This window comes from Pogona vitticeps, chromosome 2 (assembly GCF_051106095.1).
Source record: "Pogona vitticeps strain Pit_001003342236 chromosome 2, PviZW2.1, whole genome shotgun sequence".
Lineage (NCBI taxonomy): Eukaryota > Metazoa > Chordata > Lepidosauria > Squamata > Agamidae > Pogona > Pogona vitticeps.
In genome coordinates this window covers 270,440,566-270,457,488 of record NC_135784.1, presented here as the reverse complement: position 1 = coordinate 270,457,488, position 16,923 = coordinate 270,440,566, and the positions used below count along the sequence as shown (strand labels likewise).

Here is a 16,923-nt window from a genome sequence, read left to right as displayed (position 1 = left end):
CGCTTCCACCTCAAGATGTACCAAGGGAAGGCACAAAATCGGCGGCCTACTTCAGAGCAAAGGAGGACCCATCCAACTATATCCTTCTTACAGAACAATTAGAGAGATATCATCCCTGTTCCTTCCTTCCTTCGGGGTTTCTGTCAGGAAGGGGTGATTGGCCCCATAATTATGGCAATTTAATTTTTTAAATTTCTTTTAAAGCTTTAAGGTCTATGGAGCTTACTTAGAGATTTTTAAATTTGTAGATAATCACTGTTAATGACTTTAAGAAGGTAACATCAAGAAGACAGTGTTCATTCAGTGTTAAATCATTCTCTTCTCATTTTAAAGTCTCATCACCACTGATCAATTGCAACCTGAAACGCCAGAGTCATTTATGTTTCTCACACGAATCACTTATTCACTACTTACTCTTATCCAGATAAGGAAGAGGCAGTTGCAACAAAATTATTTGCTAGATGGCCCCAGTTTAGAAATATCGGAAGCCAAAGCTGAGAATACAAGTGTCCTTGAATCCCACAAAGCCCAAACATTCTATCACCAACTGTTTCTTGTTCAAGAGCAAGTAACACATGCCACCACATAAATCAGGTCAGCTGTCTTCAGTTCATGAAAGGACTATTGCCTCAGAAGAGGTTAAAGCCTGACTTTGATCGATTAATTTAAAATGTTAATATGCTACTTCCATTTTAATAATCCCAAAGTAGTTTACAACATTTGTAAACCAGCACAATATTACAAACACAACAGTATTAGAAATAGCAGTGGGTCCAAATCTCAGCAGCCAGATTGCTAACTGAGGCTGGTCACAGGGACCCTTTATTAAAACAGCTCCACTAGCTGCTGATCCATTTCCAGGCAGAAAAAGTGTTGATTTTAACCTATGAAGCCTTAAATGGCTTGGATCCAAACTGTCTCAAGAACTGCATCACCCTTTATGAGGGAAAATTCTTGAATGTGGATGTACCACTGCAGGAATAATCATAAGTACTTATGAATACTTAAGAGAGCCAGTGGGGTGCAGTGGATAAAAGATAGTGGACTATGACTCAGGAGATATGGGTTCAAATCCCTGCTTGGCCATGGAAAATATCACATACTTTGAAAACTCAATAAGGGTTGCCATGTCAGATGGCAGCACGGAACAACAAAACATGGATGAGAGGGAGTCGTGATGCAGCCTAACGCAGCAGTTTATGTGACTTATCATTTAAAAAGCATCTATGTACAATCTTATACATGGTTTCTCGAAAGTAAGTCCTACCATAACAAATGGTGACAACTTACATGTATATGGGTACAGCATTGCAGTTTCAGTATCTTTGAATCACTGTCTTCCTTCCTCTGTGTAAAATATCTCCAAAAGTAAGCTTGTTTCTCTCTCTCTCTCTCTCTGTTTACAGAGATAAATAAGTAAATAAATAGACCTGTACATAGGAGTAAGAGCACAGAAAAGTTGTTCTGAGTAAATCCACATTATTTGCACAGCTAAGCAACTGCAGTCCTTATCAATACTTTGCTGAGAGTAGACTACACAGAACACTGAAGGATGGTGCCTTCATGCATGAGCTAAGTGAAAAACTTTAAATGAATGTTTGTGTATTTGGCAGCCTTAGTGATCTAATTAACCTTATAGTAGACAGTAAAAAGCTGGCTGGATAGCTCAGTGGTTTAGGTATCTGGTTGGGAGTTTGATTCCTCACTGTGCTTCCCAGAAGAGCCAGCCTGTGTGGCCTTGGACAAGCTGCACAGTCCCAGGATGCCCCCAGAAGGGAATGGTACACCACTTCTGAGTATATTCTACCTGGAAAACATTGAAAAGGATCACCGTAATTCAATCATTAATATTATAGCTTCATTGATTGGACCATGGTTCAGTGGCATAATCCATGTTTTGTATGCAAAAGATCACAGGTTCAAACCAGTCAGGGCAAAGAGGGAATCCCACTGAAAATCCTAGAGACCTGTTGCTAGTTGGTATGAGCTATATGGGATTAGATGAATCTGTGGTCTGACGTGGTTGCTGAAATCTTGTTTCTTAGTGTAGTAAGTCACAATTAGAATAGACTCATAGAATCAGTGGAACATATGGAGGAGTTAATTCACCAACCCCCCATTGATTCAATGGGCCTACTTTTGTTGTGCTTTACTGTGCTAAGCAGAAGGCTTTCAGCCCCGATAGGGCAGTATCCTCTGTTCTTACTGTCAGCGAACTGTTGCATAGAAGTAACTTCTACCAATGTTAACGGGAATAAACATCCAACATCCTGCTTGCCACATTCAGCTCAATGTTCTCGGCAGAAATCCCAGCAGAACAGTCCCTATTTACTCAGATATGAACCATGTCTAGAACTGGTAATATTACATTTCAGAAAAATCTGAGATCTTGAAAACGTTGCCATTGAAATAGCAACCACACTTCACAATCTGTTCTGCTGGTTAAATGATTTTATTTAAAGGGAATCTATTGTATATGTTAGTAGAGCACAATGAGGGTTGAAGTCCAAGCTTTTTTTTTAAATACAGAGATTTATATTAAACAAATAGCTAATCAGATAAAAAGGAAAAGATTTGTCTTATATTTTCATCAAAAATGAACTTACATTGTTTGGTAAATCTGAAACAAAGAGAACACACAAAACACTGCTGGAAGAATGCTTCATATTTAATTCAAAATAAAACATCTACCACAGCTTTTCTGTTACTCAAATGTATGTAATTAATTGAAATCTTTCCCAGGTAATTATGAAAGATGAAATGAAGACCTCTTTTGTATTGTCTCATTACCTATCTAAATACAATCACATGTTATTCAGGATTCTACAATTTCAACATTCTATTTGTTGTTTTTGTCTAATTCCTATTTCTTAGCACAATTAGCTAAGCATTCAAGAATGCATGAGTCAACTATTGTGTGCGTTTACCTTTGTCAGCCAGCTTATTATCATAGCTATTATTCTCAAGTACAATTTTAGTTTACTTTCATGTGTATCTCTTTTGGAAATAATGATAATAATTTTAGTTTCAGTTGCTGCATATGCATTACTTCAAGCATTCCTGAAAACAGTTTTGTAGGGTAGTTCAGCATTATGTGGCAAAGGTGTGGACAAATATTGGTTTGCTAGTGAGTTCACATTAGAAATAGATTTCAATGAGAATCTCCTGATTAATGCCGTAGGGTGAGACCACAACAACCCTTTTGTTGTGAGCTGGTATGGTCTATACAGAGTTGCTTAAGTTCAGGAGGAAGAGCAATATACTATTTGGTGTGATCCTCACATCCAAGCAGCATACTGATCGTCCTGTTTAAATGGCATACTGACTTCAGGCAACCCTAAGTGAGCCACTTCAGGATATCAGCAAACTGAACACTTCCCCTGCTCCTCTGAAGTGAAATTATCATCTTTGTCCCTGTTAGATTATCGCTGATGTGCTGAATTACTCATATTAATTTTTTAAAAATATTTTATTTGCTATGTGCGTAGTGCCAATAGAGAAACTGCCCATTTCACACAAATACAAAGAAAAATATTTTTAAATTTAATCTGATTCAGCACTTCAGCAATGATTTAGCAGAGGCAAAATGATAATTAAAATTTCACTTCCCCTGTCCCTCTGCAGAGGAGAAGGGGAAGTGTTCAGTTTCCCAATATTCTGAAGTGGCTCATTTATCAAACTACTTCACAATATTGGAAAATTGACACCTGAAGGAGCTTTGGTGGTCTTGACAGTGGCAAGACTTAATTTTGGTTCATTCCCAGTGATCACATGCACAGTGAATGGATCTGTCCACCAACCTGCACCAAAAAAGTAGAGGCCCTAACAGGGGCACAAAAAGGTGTGGGTCAAGGTGCAAAATGGACTGCTGTAGTGACTACATCATATGATCGCTTGAAAAAAGAGCCAACCAATCCTCCCCCTTCATGTACCAAACAGTGGGACAGATACTTGTCTGATCAAGCTCTTAGTTAGCCACTATGCCACAGAGTCTGTTTCTCTCTTTTTTTGAGGGATTTGAATTCCTGACTTTGTAATGGCGGAATGACCTTAGATTTAAATTCAGTAGGTTAGAGAAAGGTAAACAAAGTATGTCCCTTCCCGCGTTTATTATTCATTATGCTGACTACAACTGACGGGAGCGGTAATCCAAAAATATATGAAGGGCTGCACTTTGCCCAGCCTGATGTAAGATCATCACAATTCATTAAAGGCGACTTTGTATATGTTCAACATTTATATCACTGATATATTAATAAGAATATAGTAGGACGTTCAGTATACCGATAGTAGCAAAGAAGGTAATAACCCTCCACTCCCCTCATTTATTGCACAGGTTTAAAAGATTAATTAAAATCACTTGTTTCCTCCCTGCCCTCTGCTAACTAACAGGTACACTCTGCAGTTTGCCAGCCAATAATTTAATTCAATTCATTTTTTTTTAAAAAAAAATCCTTTGATTTATGAATGTGGGTTGTTGCATTTCTATAACCATGGTTCAAAATGCTAATAAATGGCCCATTGTTGCAAACAGGGGGAAAAAAAGATGGCAGTCTTTACACAGCAAAGGACAGCCTAAACATTGATAACACCAATGGCATCAGTCAAGATGGTCTGCAGCAGCCATTCTCAATGGGGGCCATATGGTCCCCGGGGGGCTCTTGCACATTTGAAGGGGGCTACAGATTGGAAACTATTATTCACACACCATCTTATATGGTTCATTATGCAACTTATACAATTCTGATTCAGCTTATATTGCCTTCATATTGTGTTTATGGCCGTGGCCAAAAAAAAAAAAAAGGTTGAGAAAGGCTGCTCTACAGGATACCCTCTTGTGTTCACTACCATTCACTACCATTTTCCCAAGCAGGGGAAAATCCCAAAAGCTGACTCCTTTTTTCATCAGTTATCCACTGCTCACCCATACACAGAGCAATTGTCAAGGCTGTTTTTCAACAAGTGTGAATGATAGTGAAAAGCATGTTAGTGAATGGGAATGTCTGAAATAGGATGCTTTCTCATGAGAATTCAGTTCTTTTCAGACATGATGCTTTCACCCATACTCTTTCCTGTTGTATAAACAAAACATGCTCCATGATCAAGAGCTCTGTACCAGTTGTATACTGTATATTAGTGACAACCTAAGTGATCTTGCCTGTTCAATCCAGCCCAGATCACTTCTAGTGACAGAATGTGCATCATCCTCAGCTTTCTGTTCCTCAAAAAAGATTTAGCCTATTTTCATTTATTTTCCTCTTCGGCTTGGAACTACCTCTCACAACACCTTCATGATGATGATGTCTCTCTCTCTTACTTCATATCCCTTCTGAAAACCTTCCTTTTCCACAAAGACTTTGGCACAGCATGTTTCATTAATGAAGAATGAGAAGTGGCACCATAAGATCAGAACCAGGCTTCTGTCTTTCTGCTTTTTGGCTGTCTTTTAATTTTTTTTTCCTATGAAAGAAGAAAGCAAAAGAGAGAGTTCAAATACAACACTTGGATTTTTTTTCCTATGGTACTAATATTTGAAAAAGCATTGTCTGAAACTCCTATTTTATTTATTCATGCTTTTAGAGCATGAGGTGTTTTTAACATTAAAAATCCAGCATATTTATTATTATATTTCCAATAAAAAATTCAGATTGGCTGCTGAATATCCGAAGTTCATGTTTTAACTGACAGGTGGAATTATCTGGAGAAACTGAGCACTTTGCCATCCTAACAAGTAGCAGCCTTTCAGCCTTTGGCATATGTGTGCTTTATGCAGTCTCTCTCTCTGTTTTCTGAAGAAAATAAGACACCTCTGATCTAAGCAAGGTAGCAGTTAAAATGGGCTATATATACCATGGCAGCAAATGTAGGTGATTTTTAGCAGAAGAATGTTCTTCTTTGGCATGTCTATTTATGATGACAGCAGTAGTTTTGAAAGAAGACTTGCTAATTAAAAATAAGCTATGTACATGTCTATATTTTCCAGGCTTTGCTTTGTTTTTGCTTGCTAGTTAGAATATTTCAAGGATCTAAGAACAACTATGCCTGATTGATAACACATTTAAGTGTACAGTACTGTGATTTTCTAAAGTTTCAGCAGGGCATTGGCTACTGGCCAGTGAACTGGCCATACACATGACTTTTAACACACCACATCTATCCATACAGGTATTTAGAAAGAGGACGGGGTTGCAGTGGCTTGCAAAAAGTGCCTACACACAACCAGCTCAATCTGGGTTCAGTCAAATGCTAGGCTGCTTTCATCACAATGCAAATTCAAATATTTGCAAACACAGCCCCATCACTGCATGTCAAGTCATGAAAAGAGACTGAGCCCATCATTTATATATATATATGAATTAAAGCAGTATCTTGCTCAAATTGCCACACTTTTATGAGCAATTATGGAAACAACTGCTGTGATGTAGAGATATCCATTTGCATGACTGGTTGCAGCCACCACTGCCACAGGATCTGTGAGGAGGCACTACAGGAGGGGTGACATTTCACTTCCCATCTCAGGCCATGGAAGAGTTGGGCTGTCTCTTTCTATCAGAAAGGAAAGCAGAATACATATGCAATTACATAAGTGGAGGCACATTTGCCTGTGTGCAATGATTTATTCTTTCTTTCTCACATTAGTATCACTTCTATATTTTCACAAAAATAAAGGAAGCATAACAAGTCCTCCTCTTTCTTTTCACCCTCACTGCAATTGTGTGAAGAAGGTTACAATGACAGAGTGACTCGCGCAAGCAGGGATTTGAACCCAGGTTTCCCTAGTTTTTATTCAACTCTCCAATGGTTAGAGTCTAACCATGTGCATGTGTCTATGTAACTGGCAGAGATATTGTCAAAATAAACATTGTGTGCTGACTCAGCCCCCACACTAGTTGTGTGTTGTGATCATCTTCCCACTGAACAGGATCAGATTCAGTACTTCAGAAGCAGCAAAAGTAAAAGCTTTCTATCAACAGTCACCAGTCTGCTTAAGGCCATATGCCATTGGAAAATGACCCATATTTTTCTTTTTCTTTTTGCTTTTCATGTGTTCAATCATTCATGTAAACATCCCTAAGCTATAAAGATGGAGGCAAGGAGCCATACATAGCAATAAATAAACTTGAATATTGCGCCCCTTCCTTTTTTACCAAGACATTTGTTTGCTCTTTGTTTATTTTTTAGGAATACCCAGCACTATTTCTTATTCAAAACAAGTTACAACAGTTATTCTACTAATATAAATGCCATGAAATTAAAAATACAGTAATGATTTGTGGAGTAAAACTACTTGATTGTTGTTATTGTTATGCTTCAACAAGGCACATACATGGTTGAAAGTAATAAGGTAGTCCCTTTTCTTTCTTTCTTTTTACCAAGACATTTGTTTGCTCTTTGTTTATTTTTTTAGGAATACCCAGCACTATTTCTTGTTCAAAACAAGTTACAACAGTTATTCTACTAATATAAATCCCATGAAATTAAAAATACAGTAATGATTTATAGAGTAAAACTACTTGATTGTCATTACTGTTATGCTTCAACAAGGCACATACATGGTTGAAAGTAATAAGGTAGTCTCTTTTCTTTCTTTCTTTTTACTGTAATGATTCACTTATGCTATATTAAATTGGAGGTAATCAGATCTATATCCATTTGCACAGTACTGGGCTGAGAACTGTACGGAATCTTAGATCGAGAATAAAGAAAGACCTTTAGTGAAAGCTTCAGATTTTCTTATCAGATTCAAGTAGATATACAGTACATTAAGATTGTATTTGTGTATGCTTTATTGAACACAACAACCCACAATGCCGCAGTTTGAAATATGAGACATGAGTTGGTAACTATGATCCTTCAGATGTGGCAGTATTGCACCTTCCACAATCTCCCATTAGCTAAACTGGGTAGGAATGATGGGATCTGGAGTTGTAAAAAATGAGCCATGGTTGCTCACCCCAGTGTCAACTAATCAAAACATATCAAGATTTGATGGTTGTAGCTTTCCAAGAGGTAGCTGTGTTAGTCTGTGCAAGTATATCAGGCAAAATCCAAAGAAATAAAAGAAGACAAGACAAAACATGGGCCACCTTAAAGACTATCCACAATATTTTAAGATGAGCTTTCATTTACAAGCCCACTTCATTGGACATATGGGGAAAAAATGAAACACTGGATGAAATACCAATTTCAGAAGTAAAACATTCTAAATATTCACTGACTCTGAGAGTGTTGAGTGTGTGAGCACATCTCGCATGCAAGAATTTATAGCCTATGTTTGGTGTTAGGCTCTATTGCAAATATTCCTACAGGAGACAGAAGACAGATACCAGGCTTGAACAAAAAAAAGTGGGGGAAGAAGAGGTGGAGGAGCGAAGACTGTTAAAAAGACTGCTAGCTCACTCAGGGAAAGCTTGCCTGAAGAGAAAGATCTTCATCTTCTTACAGAAGGACAGGCAAGATGGGGCTAGCCTGGCCTCTCATGGGAGGGAATTCCAGAGTCTGCAAGCAGCAACAGAGAAGGCTGTCTCTGGTGTCCTCATGATAAATGCCCGTGAAGATGGCAGGCGTGACGTCCACCCTCGTGCCCCTTTTGTTTGACCATCAAGCCTCAGAGCACACGAAGGTAAACACTCTCTTCTTTTCACTACTGCTACCAGGTGATCCCTAAATCACCATTACCTCAGAAAGATCAGGTCCACACTTCAAGTTCTTTTAAATAAAACTTTGGTTTATTGATTACAGAGATTCATAAATATCTTCAGTAGCTAATCACATCTAAATTTCCCAAACTACACACTCTATTACTCAGTCTGGCTTTTCTCTCCTGCCTGACTCTTACATTTCTCTCACTGACTCCGACTTAATCTGACTTCTGACTCTTATAGCATCTCTCTTGGCTCCGCCTCTCAGCAACATGAATATTCATAAACCATTACATAATACAACAAGAACCATAGATCTAATAAATGGAGAATGCTACAGCAGGTCCAAGAGGAAGGCCTTCCCTGACAATCTTAACACTCAAGCAGGCTCATAATGGGAGATGCAGTCCTTGAGATAGCTTGGGCCCAGCTCTCTTTAAGGGTTTATAGGTTAGAACCAGCACTTTGAATTCTGTCCGGGAACAGACTGGCAGCCAGTGGAGCTGCTGTAACAAGGGGTTGTGTGATTCCCTGTGTCCAGCTCCAGTTAGCAATCTGGATGCTGTGTTTTGGACCCACTGAAATTTCCTAATACTTTCCATAGGCAGCCCCATATAAAGCGTGTTACTGTTATCCAGTTGGGATGTAACTAAGGTACATGTCAGGCATAGCTGGCACATTAGTTTTAACTGTGCAAATGCAGTCCTGGCCACAGCCAAAACCTTAGCATTCACACTCAGAGGCGAATCCAGGACTTTCAGGGGGAGTGTAACCCCATCCAGCACAGGCTGCATTCCTGTCTCTGATCTGCCTTTCAGCTGACCAACAGCAGGAGTTCCTGTCAGTCTAAACCCCACCAGATATGATCTGTCCATGACAGTGGAACTGCAGAGAGTTCCTGCACACCCAGATCAACAGCATCAACTCTGGTTCAGGAAACCAGGTTTAAAGTGTGCCCTGCAATATAGCTGAAGGCAAACACCTTTTGGGATAGACCCATGATTGTCATGGAAGTCACAAAGTCCTGAACCACTCCTGCCGGAGCTGCCTTGGCATGAATGTCAAAGTCCTCCAGCACAGCAAGCCAAGGAGACTCCCCCAACCCCCAAGACCAGCTCAGTTAGCTCTGGAAGGAAGACTGTTGAGCCACACAGTGAGCAGTATACCAACAGAATCCCTATTCAGTCTAGTATAAATGTAAGGAGTAAATCAAATAAATAAATAGTACACTGTAGCTAATTAAAAACTCATCAAACTGGAGAAGATAATGCGGCTGCATCCCATTGCACTGAGAAGTAATCTGAAATTATATTGGAGAGTAACTAAACATTGTACCAAAGATTTAGCATAAGCACAAACACTCACCTTAAAGAGGAAAAATGCCACCAAAGCCCAACAGCAATACCTGAATTGCAGTGTTACTGTTCCATTTATATCCATTAATGTCACACTAGAAAGGGCACTCACATTTCCCTTTAATTGCTATAAATCACATTAAAGGAAGGAAAGGTAACATTTAGCATGCTGAAACTTACATAGGTTTTTACACTTAGATCAGGTATTCTTAAACATGTACCATTAGCTTACAGCATGTGCAAATGCATTAGTCAAGTGAGAAAGATAGATATGAGCTTATCCAGATTTAAGCTAAGGAATGCAATTAACTCCTTTACCAGATAAATAACTATATACATAAAGAAATTCAGCTTGAAGTTTTACTTTGCCCAGTTTTAAATTTATTATGATGCTCAAAACAAGATTTTCTAACACATACACTCAGATTGTTTTCTCTGTTAACAAACTAAAATAAAGGTTTAGCCTTGGCCTACTTTTTTTTTTAAAAAAATGAAAGTAGCTGAGGCAAAAGAAAGAGCTTTCTACTGAAAGAAAGGGGACCTAACATTTTAGCAAAGCATCTGATTACATCCTTAACAATAAAGACTATTGAAAGATTCATTGGAAAGGAAACCATATCTCTACAATTTCACAAAAGCAAAATCTAAACATTCAGTGAGAAGACCAAAAGTAGTGGAGGGAAGCTGAAATATTTATCCTGATATAGCCCTGAACTATTTAACATCTCCTATAGAAATACTTTTTTAAAAAAAAGTATCCAAAATAGTAGCAAATAGAAAAGATGTGACAAGAGTATCTATAGCATGTATTTGCATAAATGAATGCTGTAACCTGTTGTTAAGACACAAGTCTCTGTGAAAGGGAATCATCTGTGCCCAAACATTTTACGAAACAAAGAAATAGGGAAAATGTCATGTTTTTATTAATAGCAAAAGTTGTGGTCCCCCCATACAGGGGGGAAAGAAAAGGAAAAAAGGTAAAATGTTGTTGCATTTAAAAGACTAACCAGTTTATTTCAGGTGAGCTTTCATGGATCAAAGTCCTCTTCTTCAGACAAGGACTGCAAGTCCATGTCACCAATATTTATTCTATGATGGTGAGATTCATGCCCCGGTGAGGACACTGATAATAGACAAAGTGGGGCTAAATGGGACTATCAAGTGGTTAATTAGCAGATCCTGACTGAGTCTGTCAAAGTGTTTTATACTACTGTTTTATACTACAGAAAACTAGGTTATTAACAAATGTGAGTATTGCTCTAATTCAATGGATATTGGTCCATGAAAGCTCACACTGAAATAAATCTGTTAGTTTTTAAAGCAGTACTATAATGTATCCTTTTTCTTTTCATGTTTGCTAACTTATGAGAGTCCCCTGGACTGCAAAGAGAACAAACCTATCCATTTTGAAGGAAATCAACCCTGAGTGCTCACTGGAAGGACAGATCCTGAAGTTGAGGCTCCAATACTTTGGCCATCTCATGAGAAGACTCCCTGGAAAAGACCCTGATGTTGGGAAAGTGTGAAGGCAAGAGGAGAAGGGGATGACAGAGGACGAAATGGTTGGACAGTGTCATCAAAGCTACCAACATGAACTTGACCAAACTCCGGGAGGCAGTGGAAAACAGGAGGGCCTGATGTGCTCTGGTCCATGGGGTCACAAAGAATTGGACATGACTTAATGACTAAACAACAACAATAGCATATGAGACAGACTAATGCAGCTACTTCTTTAGAAAAAGGTGTGATTCACATCAGATTAATAGCTACTGCAAGGTAACATTTTCTTCAAAAGGAAAGAGAAGAAGAGTAAAATCCTGTACATGTCTACTCAGAAGTAAGTCCCATTAACTTCAGTATGACTAAAGGGGTGTAACATTGTGGCCTCATTTACTTTTTTAGGTTTTTATGCCAATAAAGGTTTGTCCGTCTGTCTACTTTTTCAGGTAGGTAAATATTGATTCTACAGCAAATGCCTCCCAGCAAAACAGGAGAATGAATTGATGGCTATAGATGCGGGATTTCAGTTGTGTTGTGTTCTAGAGCAAAAAAGAAAAGAGGAACACTGTACTTCATTGGTTGTGCAACTTGTCATAACACATGGTTAGCAGTTTTACATTAACTATGATGGGATGAGACTGTCTAAGAGAAGAGTTATCAAGAGTGGTTTCCCTGCTTGATTTTATTTTTCTTTTATCTTGAACGTGGCCATCTCAAGACTGTTTTCTGCCTACATTAGCATACAGGAGTGAAGTCCCTGCCATTCCATGTGCATAAACTGGGAGTTGAATCAGTGTCTCCTAGTTCAATGGCGGGCAACAAACTTCTTTAGGAGACTTAGAACAGGCTACAAGGCACAGACAACTTGGCCCTCCAACATTGCCCTGCCATTGCTCTCATCCTCCCAGTATCTACCACCTGAGCAGGGCACCTTATTGCAGCTAATAGATAGGCCAACTCTGATCCTGAAGCTATGAGTTGCTATACCACTAAATGCCAGAGAGATAGGTACATTTGCAAAACAGCATAGAGCCTTGTAATAGCTTACTTGGAAAAGTTTTCAAAGCAGTAGCCTTGTACGTGGCTGCAGCTAAGCCCAATGAATTGCTTAGCTTTTAACAAGCCACAGGACTCTCCTCAACTATAAACAAACTTTTTGTGACATAAGCTTTTGTGTTCTACAGCCCATGTCACAACAGGCAGGTAAGGAATCTCTTTGGCCTAAAAAAGTTTGTGACACAATACATTTGTGAGCCTCTGAGATGAACTGTGGTTGTTCATGGTTCATGTTTTATGAAATGAGTCCTTAGGATGATATGCAACATTGACTTGATGTCCTAATGAGTTGTAAAACAGTAGGTACAGAGTTTAGAAAAGTTGCTTTTTGATTGAAAACTCCCATTCTGTCCTGGAGAATTCTGCATGTTTGTTGTCCAAAAGATATTTTTTCCCAAGCTCTATTTATTTTTAACACTTTTATTTTATTAGTTACATATATACACTTCCTTTCTTCTACCCTCCAGCTTTTTTCTTCTTAGTGGTAAATACCGTATTTTTCGCTCCATAAGACGCACCGGACGTTAAGACGCACTTAATTTTTAAAAACTGAAAATTAAAATAAAATAAAAATATATAAACAGAGCAAGTCCCACACTGGGACTGCCAAAAAAAAAAATCACCAAAAAACAAAGCAACATAGAAACATACCCCCCAGCCCAAACCTACCCTCCAAAACCCACCCAGAACATTTTTAAAAAGTAAAAAGCAGCAACTAATTTTTAAATACCAAAAAATAAAGTAAAAATAAATAAACAGAGCAAGTCCCATGCTGGGACTTCAAAAAAAGTACCAAACCACAAATCAACATAGAAACATACCCCCAAGCTCAAACCTACCCTCCAAAACCCACCCAGAACATTTTTAAAAAGTAAAAAGCAGCAACTAATTTTTAAATACCAAAAAATAAAGTAAAAATAAATAAACAGAGCAAGTCCCATGCTGGGACTGCAAAAAAAGTACCAAACACAAAGCAACATAGAAACATACCCCCCAGCCCAAATCTACCCTCCAAAACCCACCCAGAACATTTTTAAAAAGTAAAAAGCAGCAACTAATTTTTAAATACCAAAAAATAAAGTAAAAATAAATAAACAGAGCAAGTCCCATGCTGGGACTGCAAAAAAAGTACCAAAACACAAAGCAACATAGAAACATACCCCCCAGCCCAAATCTACCCTCCAAAACCCACCCAGAACATTTTTAAAAAGTTAAAAGCAGCAACTAATTTTTAAATACCAAAAAATAAAGTAAAAATAAATAAACAGAGCAAGTCCCATGCTGAGACTGCAAAAAAATTTACCAAAACACAAAGCAACATAGAAACATACCCCCAGCCCAAATCTACCCTACAAAACCCACCCAGAACATTTTTTAAAAAAGTAAAAAGCAGCACCTTACCAGTGGAAAGCCTCCTGGAGGTCCTCAGAAGCCAGCGATGGTGGTGGTGGGGGACCCCCACGGGGCCTGCTGAGGCCTCCGGAGGCCACGGAAGCCAGCGATGGTGCCTGGGGGAGGCCCCCACGGGGCCTGCTGAGGCCTCCGGAGGCCTCGGAAGCCAGCGATTGTGCCTGGGCGAGGCCCCCACGGGGCCTGCTGAGGCCTCCGGAGGCCTCGGAAGCCAGCGATGGTGCCTGCGGGAGGCCCCCACGGGGCCTGCTGAGGCCTCCGGAGGCCTCGGAAGCCAGCGATGGGGCCTGCGGGAGGCCCCCACGGGGCCTGCTGAGGCCTCCGGAGGCCTCGGAAGCCAGCGATGGGGCCTGCTGAGGCCTCCGGAGGCCTCGGAAGCCAGCGATGGGGCCTGCTGAGGCCTCCGGAGGCCTCGGAAGCCAGCGATGGTGCCTGGGGGAGGCCCCCATGGGGCCTGCTGAGGCCTCCGGAGGCCTCGGAAGCCAGCGATGGTGCCGGGGGGAAGCCCCCACGGGGCCTGCTGAGGCCTCCGGAGGCCTCGGAAGCCAGCGATGGTGCCAGGGGGAGGCCCCCACGGGGCCTGCTAAGGCCTCCGGAGGCCTCGGAAGCCAGCGATGGGGCCTGCTGAGGCCTCCGGAGGCCTCGGAAGCCAGCGATGGGGCCTGGGGGAGGCCCCCATGGGGCCTGCTGAGGCCTCCGGAGGCCTCGGAAGCCAGCGATGGTGCCGGGGGGAAGCCCCCACGGGGCCTGCTGAGGCCTCCGGAGGCCTCGGAAGCCAGCGATGGGGCCTGGGGGAGGCCCCCACGGGGCCTGCTGAGGCCTCCGGAGGCCTCGGAAGCCAGCGATGGGGCCTGCTGAGGCCTCCGGAGGCCTCGGAAGCCAGCGATGGTGCCGGGGGGAGGCCGCCACGGGGCCTGCTGAGGCCTCCGGAGGCCTCGGAAGCCAGCGATGGGGCCTGCTGAGGCCTCCGGAGGCCTCGGAAGCCAGCGATGGTGCCGGGGGGAGGCCCCCACGGGGCCTGCTGAGGCCTCCGGAGGCCTCGGAAGCCAGCGATGGTGGCGTGGAGGGGACAGTATTTGCTCCATAAGACGCATACACTTCTCCCCCCACTTGTTTTGAGAGGAAAAGTGCGTCTTATGGTGCAAAAAATACGGTACCCCTTGCCTGCTGGCATTTTCTCAATTGCTAAAAGGATACAACTGGATAGTTCAAATCATTTTTGCCAAAATGTATTTTGCCAAAGTGATATCTGAGAGCTATGTTGTCTGATCTGAGCAATTTCTGTTAAACTCCATGAAGCTGCAGTTTAGGTCTGAAGGACAAATATTGAAAATATGAGATATCTAGTGATCTAGGGATAACAAACAAATATGGATTAGACATGACACAATGCAGACACATTTTAGAAATACACAACATCATGGTTATTACTTATTTGAATACAAAATGCCCCCCGCCCCGGTTTTATGTCATTTATAATGGAGGTTAATGTGAATTGGCTGCTGAGTGTGCATAAACACGAATGTGCATAGGATCAACAAAGCATTTCCCACATTATTGACTCAATCTGAATAATCAGCTACAGATGGAGCATATTAATTGAATTGATATTTTGATATTTTGCCTTGGTAATACATAACCTCCACAGCAGTGCTGTGCATTATTCACACAATAACAGAGGTAGATCAGCCAATGTACAGAATCAGAAACCGATATTGTTCATCTGTGACCACGTGGGTGTGCCGCATTTTGACCAGGCAGCATACGAACTCATCATTCCCTGTATTTTCCCCACATAATTACCAGTGTGAATCCATCACTAAACAAAATGTATCATCAACATTAGGACAGAACATAGATTTTCAAATTATGTTCTACTCACAGTTATTGCACTAAGTTTTCTTTCAGAACAGTGGTTCCCACCTTGGGTTCTCTGATGTTCTTGGACTAAAACTCCCAGAAGCCTTCACCACCAGCTGTACCGGCCAGGATTTCTGGGAGTTATAGTCCAAGAACATCTGGGGATCCAAAATTGTGAACCACTGCTTTAGAAGGGACATCAGATGACAAGAACATACTGAATACATGTGGCCTGATTCATTCCAAAATGAGTATGTTGTTCAAGATTTCCAGGCCCTTACACCCATTATTCACATGTATTTATATGAAAGCATCAAGAACACATGTATGCTATGCCTTTGCTGAAGTAAACAACCTGCATAGGCCTGCTCAGTTCGTGTTCAGTAGGGAGTTTCTGGCTACATAAGATTTTACATACTTTGCTGCTACCTCAGAGTTCTGAATGCAAAATATAGTACCCAGGGACATCATTTAGATTTGTTACTTCTGTCTGAGGAACTTTGGGTCCATAAACCAATGAACAGATTATTCTCATCTATATGCAGTTTCAGGATTTTGCTTCTGTCAAGTGGGTAATATTTTGTGTTTAATGACTAATGTAAGTATTACCAGTGGGCTTTATACAATACATATTAGGGGAAAATGTATTTAACCAATTCAGAGCAACTTAAATGAAAGAAAATGATGGACTAGTCAGTAGTGTTCATATGCACCATGAGAATGCTCACCGCAAAATATTCTGGCTTGTATTGTAGCTGCTTCTCAGTAAAAAGCCTTGACACACTCTCGTTGCAGCTAAAAAGCCAGCTTTGCAATATTATTTTCACTTCATTGAAAGTTTATATCACAAGAGAAATCCCACAGGCATATTCCCTTCATATATACACAGGATTAACCAAGAGGAGGAACTTTACTGAAGTCAGTTGAGTGATAATGTTAGAGACCTATGTGAAAAATGACAATATGTAAAGCAGTTAGGCAAATCTAATTGGAAGCAAAAAAAAAAAAATACATGGGTAGAACATGTTGCTAAATTTACACACTTCAAATGTGCCCTGAAGAGTTTACTATTATTTAATAACCATTATTTAAATATTTCA

The 16,923-nt window shown here is 40.5% G+C and overlaps 1 long non-coding RNA gene across 2 annotated transcripts in view; it reads right to left on the bottom strand.

The window, feature by feature from the left end:
* LOC110073986 (uncharacterized) overlaps positions 1-16,923 on the bottom strand; it is a 150,732-nt gene that overhangs the window by 28,836 nt on the left and 104,973 nt on the right. The window contains exon 5 of one of the 2 annotated variants that reach the window (XR_013542202.1): positions 1,291-5,460. The exons of the other annotated variant lie outside the window; for it this stretch is intronic. This is a non-coding gene — a long non-coding RNA (uncharacterized LOC110073986). The remainder of the gene's footprint in view (positions 1-1,290; positions 5,461-16,923) is intronic. 2 annotated transcript variants of the gene reach the window in all.